This window comes from Gobio gobio (assembly GCF_949357685.1).
Source record: "Gobio gobio genome assembly, chromosome: 13".
NCBI lineage: Eukaryota > Metazoa > Chordata > Actinopteri > Cypriniformes > Gobionidae > Gobio > Gobio gobio.
The window spans coordinates 30104138-30115355 of record NC_137106.1 but is presented as its reverse complement, the minus strand read 5'-3'; positions in this window follow the sequence as shown (position 1 = coordinate 30115355).

Genomic DNA, 11218 nt, shown 5'->3' with positions numbered 1-11218 from the left:
CCATGTTGGTTGTTCATTATTAGCTAGAACTTCAATTTATTGTTAAGGGAGCTTTGAGGCCCAAAGGTGCTGAATTATGGTTGAGACGTTCATCGATATCTCAACTGCCTCCCCAACATGAAAAAAGTTTGAACATTTAACATGGAAATTGCATGCATCTTGGCAGATTGTCAATGTAAAAGTTATTTAACATAAGTAAGGATAATAATGCTTTTCTAACAGTGGATCAGTTGTTTTTTTGTTTTTTAAGTAGGCCTGCATTACCTTATTAAATCATGTAGTATGTAGAGACTGCTGAGTAGAATTTTAAAGGCCATCTATCATCCATCCATTCAACAATAATTTTTCCCCTTATTTTTCTCTGAAAAATTGTAAGTTCCATTAAAGCTGCACACACTGAACTTACAAGTGGCCCGAGGGTCTTGTTAATTTACAAAGGTTTTTATCTACTATTTTATTTTCTATTAGCCTACTGTCTGCAGCTTGTTTCACAAAAAAACATTAAGTAACATTTTAATTAGTTGGTGCTCTGGGAAACCCAGCCTTACTTTTTTCTCTTCCTTTTTTTCTAGTTTACTTTTTTTTAATGTGCAAATTAGACAGGTAATTGTTACAGAACATACTGCATATTTAGTCTGTGATAAAAATTGTGTTTGGAGCTGTGAAACATGTGAAATGGAGCTGTCAGGAGAACACAGGTATTGATCGTACTGTTATGTAGGGTGTTTCCTTTCAGTCTGCTTTGACAGGTGTTGCTAGGTGACACACACATTTCACTTCACTATAGCTTGCTCATTCCGTCTGCATGAACAATTGATTTTGAAAGTCAAAGTTCAAGGCCTTCACATCACATCCTAACATATTATTAATTGAGATGTGGATTATTTATATACAAGCTATTTATTTCCAAAAATATTTAGTGTATAAGGAAAAGGATTGGCTTAACATCTAATGTTTGGATCCAGCATAACAAAATAGCACATTATTTCTAAATGCATGAAATGCATAACTCAAAACTAAGTCTACACAATACCAGGACACAACCTAATGAGGCAATTCATGTAGTGTAATTACCCTGCTCACTCAGAACGGTCTGCTTCGTCAAATATAATTTGATATTAGTCAAAAGAAATCAAATGGCATAAGTCATCAAATAAATCATTCATAGTTGGTCAGGATTTTTTTTCCCTTTGCACTTGCTTCATGCTTCAGAATCACAAACAAAACATTATCACAATGGATGATGGTAATCAGCACAAATTGCTGGATTCATGTAAATTTTTCGGCTATATTTTATTTAGTATTGATTGTTTTTGTGAAGTTTTAATTCTATTACAAGCTTGCGTTAAGTTGGTTTGCTCACTATCTTCATGAATTCCCCATAAAAGTAAAGGATGATTATTAAAATTACTCATGACCTTTTTGTTAACAAAAATGAAGAGTGAAATTTTTCAAGTTTAATGGTGGTTACATGTGTATATCCAGATCTAATCAGGTTTTACACACTGCAAACCCGAACAATTCGGCAAAAATTTGTAAAAATGTTTTAATAAATTTTTTTTAAGTTAAGAAATTAAATGTTTAAGTAAGCAGAACTTGCAGTTTTTATTCTGTACTCATACATTTGAATTGCTCTTAACTTCAAATATTTGAGTAAGCTAATTCATACATTTAAATTAAAGTTATAAACCTCCACCGTAACATTAATCTTGAACAAACATTCATAACATTATATAACACTTAATTTTAGCATTTACTCTCCCTTTTGAGTATCATGGCAAAGCATGCTGTGAAATAGAAATTCCAGCCCAGTTCATTGCTGCGTTCCAGTTTGTTTTTATTATGCCCTTCACTCGTTAACTTCCCTCCGTCTCGTTCACTCGGATGTGCGTCATTGCTTGCGTTGCATGAGTGCCCACTACTGGAGGAACATTTGCAGTGGACTGAACTGGAACGTCCTAAGCCCTTGATCACTTCGAATCCACTATGGAGTTGATTTATTATTTATTTGTTTCCTTTACCAAATTGTTTAATGCAGCATTCTATATGTATATACTGTAGGTGTATTTGGGTTGTCTTAAAGGGGCTATATGCAACTTTTTCCCCAAAATAAACGTAACAATAGCCTTTTTATTTTACCATTTATGACTCAAACATCTCCTGATGAGCATACTGACACCTTGTCCGCTCACAGTGGGTGCACCTATAAGCCTGTCTCCTATTTTTCCTATTTTCTGGCGGGTCGTCTTTTCCCGCGCTGTCTGCGGATGTGACGTCACCACCGCTGCGAGAGCGAGCAGAAAATGAGAGCAGTTCTGTTTTTTGGCCACAAGTGTCAGTCGCGAGTTTAAATTTCAGAAAAACGCATATAGCCCCTTTAAATGTTTTTAAAAATAATAAACAAAATCATAGAGTTGTTTGTGGTGGGGTAAATTAAACGCGATATCATGTCGCATTGTGGTATATGAAGCTGCCTGAAGTGTACATATGAAGTAGACTCAAAATAGAGGGAGCAAGGGTCTGTCCATATAAACTTCCCATTTCCACTTCACGAAGTGGAACGCACTTCAAAATAGTGGCGTGGATTCACCCGAGCGGAAGTGCTTAGGGAAGTTCGCAAGTGCATGTCTAAAACTGGAGTGGAACGCAGCCCATATCGAGTGAATGTGCACATTCAGTAGATGGCGCTCCTGGTACACAAGGTGGTGCTGCGCCACTTTACACTTCTGACACTCGCTTGTCACACAGAAGAAGAAGAAGAGAGACAGTATTTACGTTCTGCCAAAACCATTCACACACTTTTTGCTAACTGGCAAGCAGCATTAGCAGCTCATCTTCTTTTGTCTACTTACTTCCTCTTTGTCGTATCAATGTGTGCTCTGCAAGACCGTTTTGTGCTAGAGCGCCACCAAGTCATGTTTTACTGTAACTTCAGCAGCTCCAGGCACGTGAACAAAAGCTCATTGGACAGTTTTTAATGCGCCGCGTCAACGCCTGCCGCTTTGTGGTGTGTACATGCCTTTTGTTTAGTCACAAGGTGTTAAACATTCGCGCGCGAAAATCGTTCCGGTGTGAACAGGCCTTAACGGCGTGTCCTAACCAGACGCGATGCGACAATTTTTAGAGGCAAACCAAACTCGACCCCGAGATTGATCAATCAATCAAAAATCAGAGCCAATCAGAAGAGAATGTGGGTGGGCTCTCTGTAGGTGCACTGACTGCATTCACAACGATATTGATAAGTACAATATTGAATTCCTAAATCGTACACAATTTTAGCATGATTAAAAATACATACTGAGTGACTGAAAAATATTTTTTTAATCACAAAAGACACTTGTTTATTCACCTTGACAGTTTGAACATAGTTGTTTCTTTTTAATTTATTTTCAAGATCTGAGGTAAATTAGGCTATTCATTGTTGCTTTCAATAAGGCTATGTCTATAAAGGTCACGAAGAATGATATTCAAACTTGCTTTAAAGTATTTTTACATTACTTTGTTGGTTGTTCCAGCCACAACGCCACAGAAATAAAAACAGTAAAATAAATATATTTTCTCTCGTGGCGCGTTCGGTTAGGGCACAGTGAAGGCTTATATGGCTTATATGGCTTATATATATATATATCACATCATCATTTCCGTATTTGCATTATGTCTGTTAAGTCCTTTTAGTGGATTTTTGTCCACATTTTGTTAAGATAATGTTATTATTTGGGAATGTCGTTGTATGGCCAGAAGGGCTCATGCCCGATAGTTTTTTTTGTGAAACGCCACCACTGCTTCAGTGTCACATAATAGGCATATTTGTTGCTCAAGAAACATATTAATATCTTTTGTGGAAACCATGATCTTTTTTTTGTGTTCTTTGATGAATAGAAATTTCAAAAACACAGCATTTATTTGAAAGAAATATTTAGGAACAGTATACATGTCTTTGTCACTATGGATCATTTTAATGCCTCCTTGCTGAATAAAGTGTATTTTCAAAAAAAATCTTATACTGAATCTAAACTTTTGAATGTGTGCACTTATAGTGACATGACATAAATAGGCCACTAATTGTCAATTTGTCAATTATCATGACTCCTTTGTATGGAAATTCATTAACTTTTAATTCAAATTGTAATGCTTTTGTAAAACATTTGACAAAAACACAATTTGTAATGAAAAAAGTATTTAAAGTAGTAAAAATTATTTTATTTTAAACTTTGGTCTCAAAAGCTCCTCTCCTCTCTCTCGTTCTCTCTCACGTAACCAATAGTTTCTCTTAATTGTACTGTGCGGAAATGGAACGGCCCCTCAGGCCTAAATAATGATTTTGAGAGCACGACAGAGTGCTGACTGGGGCTTTCAGCAGACACTGTAACCTCAGCTGGTGTTGCGAAATAGGGACTGTCAGGGACAAGCAGCGGCAGACGGCCTGTCTGGAGCCTTTGGCAATTGCCCTCATTGATTGAGACAGATGCAAGGGTGTGCTGAGGGACGTTTTACAAATTGAAGCTGATACTCGGCTCATAGAAGCACAGAGAGTGTGCCAGATTCACACCACTGATATCAGCTGGGGGTAGTGTGGATGCTACGGATGGACTGAGCTGCGTTGCTTCTGACAGATTGTCTTTTTACAGGGTTTGTTTGGATGGATGGCTAGTTTGCTGCTTAGGAAATTGGACTTTCTTGCCTGCGTTTTTCTGTTTAAAAGAGCATAAGAAATAAATGAAACATTTCTGTTGAGATAGTGCACAGATAGAGCCTCCGAAGAGAGGCATTCTGGGAAAGGTCCTTGTGCGAGTGACTTACTCTTTTCCGCTCTGCATCAGCGCTGAGCAATTACATCTATATAAATATCATGCGACCTTGCACAGCCGTCCGTATCTCCGTATTACTGTAACTGAGCGCTCGGCCCCGGCCCAGCAAACCGGCTGCAAACTCCATTAGGAATTTGGTTGTCCCGCTTCAGTAGCTGCAGTCGATCCTCAGGAGTGACCCTGGCATCACCCTCCATTTTTCACCCCCAGTCAGCCACATACAGAGACATAAAAGCACTGACAGGCTCTGAAAGCAGAAGCCGTCACCCTCAAAGGGCCGATATGTATCTTTTATGGGTCCCTGGGCTTTAATCTTTAACATAGACGTTTGTCTTTTGAGCGCACTCTTTTTCTTTGGTGTTCGTACCGCATGTTAAAATGTGTCAGAGGATCAAACTGTTAAAAGTTTACCTTACAATGGCAAATCAATCATTTGTAGAGTCTTGGCTTTGGGTTTGAAACGTTAGCAGCTTTCAGTGCCCACGCAGCTGTCAAATTATTGACTGTACTTTTGTCGCCAGATGGTTGCATTACTGGAGAAAATAATTAGACACTGTACTGGGGATTTCAACAAAAGAGGTACAAAAAAAATACAATTATTTTTTATTTTATTTTTTGAAATGGTGACATGTATCTCTTGTTCACTACTAATTTGTGAATTAAATAAATAAATAAACTATTATGAAAAAGATTAGAATCAAATCATTAAATGGATTTTAAAAAAATCAGTAAGATATTTCAAATGTTTTTGAAGGAATTTTTTTTTTCTCACCAAGGATTTGATTAAAAATATGGGAAAGCCATTAATATTGTGAAATAGTTTTTATTTATTTGAAATAAATGTTTTATATTTTACCATATTTAAAAAAAAAAAAAAAATTCTAATATGTTATTTTGCTCTTGAGAAACATTCTCTGTTGAAAACAGTTTTTGCTGCTTAAACTTTTTGTAATAACTCTGATTATTTGATGAATAGAAAGTTCAAAAGCATTTATTTGAAATCAATTTTTTATATTTTTTATAATCTTTTTCTGTTTTATTTTAAATACTCTTACTCTTTACTGTAACATTCGATCAATGTATTGCATATTTGCTGAATTAAATATTTTTTTACTCATTATATGTACAAAAATAAATCACAGATGTATATAATGAATTTTGTTCACCAATAAGATTTAATTATTCCAATATGAGCAGAGCATCATTTATCACAGATTCTCAGAAGTGCATGTCAGAAAATATATGTAGAAAAAAAGTTGTCATCTTCGGGATTTGCATAACATTGGGGTGTTTTAAATGGCTACTACACATTACTGTTTAACATGAAAGTGTTCTGAGAAATTCATCATCCGTGTCCAAGTACAAACAGTTCTACTGCAGTGTTATCTGGACATAAGCCAGCGTTTTTTTTGTGCTGTATATGGAAATTGAACAAGTTGTGGTTTATTTGAACAACAGTAAAAAGTCCTTGTTGCAAGATTCCCATCACCCTTTGCTGTATGTGTCCCAAGCACACCCACCCCCACTTTGATGGCAAATATATGATATAACTACAGCACTCAGCTGATTGGAAATCATCTAGCTGTTTCATTTTGCATAAGATTAGCTGCTGAAACCTCACAGAAAAGGTTCTATAAAGAACCTTTAAGAGTTTTGTCAGGCACTTCATATGAACACTTAAAAAAAAGGCAGTTTTAAAGCGATGCCATAGCAGAACCATATTTGGTTCCCCAACCTTTTAATGAAAAGTTCTTAAACCCTTTTTTCTTAGTTGTAAAAACCCTTTTTCCAATATAAAGAACCTTTTGTGCATTTAAAAAGTCAAAGGGTTCTCTGTGGAACTACTGATACCAATGAAGAACCAAGAGTGGACCTTTTAGGAGTGCCCAACATTGGATAATTTAATGTATTTAGTTTTAATGAATTCATTTAGTTTTAATTATTTTGATTTTATTTTGATTAAATGTTATGCATTAAACAGCTGGTAAACATTCTTTATCACTAGAAAAACATTCTTTATCACTGTTTAAAAATACCCAAAAAACGTCACGTCAAACCTGAAAAACTGAGTCAAGAATCCCAGGATTCTATAAAGAGCCCCTATGAACCTTTTTTCTGAGTGTGCTTGGTGTTTATATGGAGTACTCAGACTTCCAGGATTATTGAATGGTATTCTACTATCTTTGCAAGAAAAATTTCCTGTGGTCTTATGAAAATACTTAATTAAGTTTTAAAACGTCACAGCATGACCTGTTCTCATAATGGTATTCTATAATTTCTTGTATCCTCCCTTAATATGTTTGTGTCTGCGCCGATGTGAATAGTGGTTTTCCTTTGCCTTTTCAAAAGTGAGTCTAAAGTTTGTTTTTAGCTGCATGCCCTTTCCGTCTCTCAGCAGAAAAGGGCATCGTGCTTCAGAGAGCAGAATTGGGCCATGCCATAACAATGCTTTAATTTACAAGATTTGTGTACTTGCCATGCCTAGAGAGACAAGCTATGAATCTTCACCTCACCGTTTAGTATAGACACGGCTGGTGGCAGGAGGTTCGCATTCTCATTCAGCTCAGAAGTGAGCGAAGATCCCTCTAGCGCCAATCGATGCGATACAGGAATCTGATAAACATGCTGAAAACCCCCGGTCTGGCAAGTTACATTAAATAATGAGAGGACTCATTATTTCCAGGGGGAAATTAGGGGGCTCTTTGATGGATGGCATATTTCAATATCTGAGTGAATTATTGTGCAGCTGGATCATAAAGCAGTCATTTGACTCCTTAGAGTGGTTGGAGGCACAGAATCAATCACCTGTTCCTTCACACAAAATTAGGAACCTCAGGTGCTCTCGCATTCTTTTAGAGGTGTCGGAGCAAATGAGAGCCGTAATGGCATTTACCTGGCTGAAATGTGCTATTGATAACAGACTAAATTAGCTATTTGTCAGGTGAAATGTTTTTGTCATGATTGCAGAGAAAAGATGTGACGCATGTGAATTCAGTGTCATTGGAACGGCCTTTGCAAATGTTGCAAGGTTTAAATGCAGAACTGACATCAACCGTTATATAAGACGGCTCTATCAAAAATGAATGAATAATATATTACAACATATGGGTTCTCCATGCCAGCCTAATTACGTGGAATTTAATATAGATTCATGCCATGAAGTAAGAATAGCCCTTTCATTTGGTCCCATTGATTAATTGAAAATATAGAGAAAAACATGCAAAGAACATTTGTTAACCAGCTGTTTTAAATGTTGCAAACATCTGTCAGATTTACCCATTACTTTAACCTAGGCTAAACATTTAATGTTAAAAAATATATTTCTTTTTATTATATGGCTCCATATTATATGGAGCTTTTTGGTATTTTTGTTGCATGAACAGTGATTACTGTAATTTATTTACTTTTCCCTTGAAAAAAGTAAAGTAATGATTACTCTTAATTTTTCTGTACTTTAATTACCGTTACTTCTGATGTAATTGCACTGAATAGACCAGTCACTATAGAACAATTCTATATAAAACAATAGTGGATTTAACATAAAAATCTAACATCTAATGTTAAAATGTATGTTTTTAATGTAACCTTCTCCCTTCTCCGTAAAATTACTGGATAATGTCTGGGTAATAAGCTGTTATTTAACAGATTTATTTAGGGTGCCCAATGCTGACCCCTCTCAAGGTTTCCCAGCAGAACATTGCCCAAAGCATCACACTGCCTCTGCCGGCTTGCCTTCTTCCCATAGTGCATCCTGGTGCCATGTGTTTCTCGGGTAAGTGATAAACACGCACCCAGCCATCCACGTGATGTAAAAAAAAACGTGATTCATCAGACCAAGCCACCTTCTTCCATTGCTCCGTGGTCCAGTTCTGATGCCCAGCCTTCACTCCCCACATGCATCAACGAGCCTTGGCCGCCCATTACCCTGTCGCCGGTTCACCACTGTTCCTTCCTTGGACCACTTTTGATAGATACCGACCACTGCAGACCGGGAACACCCCAAGCTGCAGTTTTGGAAATGCTCTGACCCAGTCGTCTAGCCATCACAATTTGGTCCTTGTCAAACTCACTCAAATCCTTATGCTTGCTCATTTTACCTTCTTCTAACACATCAACTTTGAGGACAAAATGTTCACTTGCTGCCAAATATATTCCACCCACTAACAGGTGCTGTGATGAAGAGATAATCAGTGCTATTCACTTCACCTGTCAGTGGTCATAATGTTGTATATATATATATATATATATACATACAGCAGCTGATGTGCTGATTTTTATTATCAATGTTGAAATTTGTGTAACCTGAGATAGATTTTTCTTTTTTTTTTCAGGATTCTTTGATAAAGTAAAAAAAAAAAGAATTTTATTAATCTGTTGTTACTATTTATAAATGTCTTTACTGTCACGTTTGATCAATTTAATGCATGTTTTTTTCTTTTAATTTTGCATCCCATGGAAGGCTCTTGAAGCCCATGATACTTGCTCTCTGTTTTATGTTCTCGTGGTATCAAACCACCATGACAAATGAAGTCCACTTGTTTTTTTTTTTCTTCAGTGCTTCTACACTCAGTATAGTCTCAGTCCAGTAGAAATTCAGTCTTGATGATTATTAATTATATGCAAACACCTCCACATCTGCTGCAGGGTAATGAAAAAAAAGCACTTTTGCCTTTCTAAAATGAGCCTTTAAAAGAGCAAGACTATGTAGCCATTGTTCGATCGCCTGTTTAAGGTACCTCTAAGCATCGTTACATTTCAATTCTGCAAAGAGTGACATACAATTTGTAAGGGGTAGACTCCAGGGAAATTAACTCCGAGATGACAGTTCACAAGACCAAGAGTTCTGAAAGCAAAAGTCAATTTTGCAGCCCGCTAGTATAATTATATGCCACCATCTTTGATGGAGGAAGATATTTGCACTTCATTCCCTGAGAACAAATGTCCAGGGTGGAATATTCATATGTTCTAGTATCATATTTAAAAAATGCCCATAATTACAAATGCAACTTGTTACTTGTGCAAGACGATGTTTTGCATTTTAAGGGTATGAATACATTTGATTTTGCTTTTATTCGATTATGATATGCTTGGGGCTGGGATTTACCATGCAGTTTTAATATGCCGTGCGTTTCGGATAGCTAAATGTTGGTTGTAGTAAGCATTCAGATAAACATATAACTCTTAAGGGAGGGAGACTACGTCTTGAAAGAATCTGTGTCCCTCAAGTGTTGAATCTTTGCAGTGAATAGACGTTAATCTCTCACGGCCGAGTCCTCGAGCATGTGGTGTAATTCAAATGCTGCTGGCACACATTTGATTCTGTGAATCATATCTTGGTGCAATCATGTCAGAACTACAAATACGTCATACAAACATACAAACAGTCTGAGCTACTCAAATGTGGGTATTTGTGCTGTGAGATGCAAAGAAATTAGGTCGAAGAAAAGGTGTATCACTCAAACGTATATACTTTGACGTTTATTGCCATCATAGATTTAGCCCATCGTGTTTCATTTCTTGTGCGATCTCCAGAGCACGTCTCTCATTCTTTCCTTTTATCGTTTATCCTCCCCGCCTTATTCACGTGGGGAACGTTGCTCTAGTTTTACCCACATATCTCTCCTGATCCTGTTGCTTGTTTTCCCACGGATGGAGTGGAGAACTATGGTAAATGTTTGGATTTGATCACAATTAGCTTTGATGGAATATTCGGTTTTATTCAGACCTTTGGAAACAAACACAACCGCTGAGAAAACCGATTCTGTATCTGAGCTTTCAGATTGAGAACATGCCTCTGTGTGAATCCAATGAAGTTTTTAGTTTTTTCATCCTCTTGGTTGAAACAGGCTCATCACTGTCACCCATAGATGACTCATCCTATCTGTTCTGTTCAGACTCTTGTCTGTTCTATACAGGGCAATCATTTCTCACAAAATCAAACACAGCTGCACAAAGCCGAGATAAGACGAGCAGACAAAAAGTGTCACACAGGCAAATGTTCCACATGAAACAAAGCCTTAACTGTCCTTTATCCTCTGCTGATGTTCTAGCCAAAGATTATTCTGAATGGTGCCTGGCAACAGTTTACTTGGATTAGAAATTATGATTTTTGAGCAATATTTTATCCATTTGTAATGGATCAAGGGATAGTTTAGGCAAAAAATACTTTCTGAAATTCTGTCATCATTTACTCAACCTCATGTCGTTCCAAACCTGTGGAACATAAAAAGAAAGCATTTTGAAAAACATATTTTTGTCCATTTAATGTAAGTTATTACGATGTTGTTGTTAAGGATGCTATGGACTTTCATTGTATGGTCAAAAACATTTGAAATATTATTCTAAATATCTTCTTTTTGTGTTCTACCAAAGCAAAGAAACTGTAAATATAAGCCATACTGTGTATATAT